This window comes from Nematolebias whitei, chromosome 13 (assembly GCF_014905685.2).
Source record: "Nematolebias whitei isolate Nwh7 chromosome 13, NemWhi1, whole genome shotgun sequence".
Classification (NCBI taxonomy): Eukaryota; Metazoa; Chordata; class Actinopteri; order Cyprinodontiformes; family Rivulidae; genus Nematolebias; species Nematolebias whitei.
Window position 1 is genome coordinate 40,297,955 of NC_056510.1, and position 563 is coordinate 40,298,517.

A 563-nucleotide genomic window follows, 5' to 3' on the forward strand; every position below is an offset into this window, starting at 1 on the left:
CAGAGGGTTCCGTTCCAGTTTTCGTTCCTGTCGCAGAAGACTCCGTTCCTGCCACAGAAGTTCCTGCTCCCAAAGAGCTCCAGGCCTCTCCGCCGTCTGCTGCAGAGCCACAGGCCTCTCCGTCGTCTGCTGCAGAGCCACAGGCCTCTCCGTCGTCTGCTGCAGAGCCACAGGCCTCTCCGTTGTCTGCTGCAGAGCCACAGGCCTCTCCGTCGTCTGCTGCAGAGACACAGGCCTCTCCGTCGTCAGCATCAGCAACTCCCCAGGCCTCCACGAAGGCAGCAGCAACTCCCCAGGCCTCTCCGTCGTCAGCAGCAGCAACTCCCCAGGCCTCCACGACAGCAGCAGCAACTCCCCAGGCCTCCACGACAGCAGCAGCAACCCCCCAGGCCTCTCCGACAGCAGTAGCAACCCCCCAGGCCTCTCCGACAGCAGCAGCATCTCCTCAGGCCTCTCCGACAGCAGCAGCATCTCCCCAGGCCTCTCTGACAGCAGCAGCATCTCCCCAGGCCTCTCCGACAGCAGCAGCATCTCCCCAGGCCTCTCCGACAGCAGCAGCATCT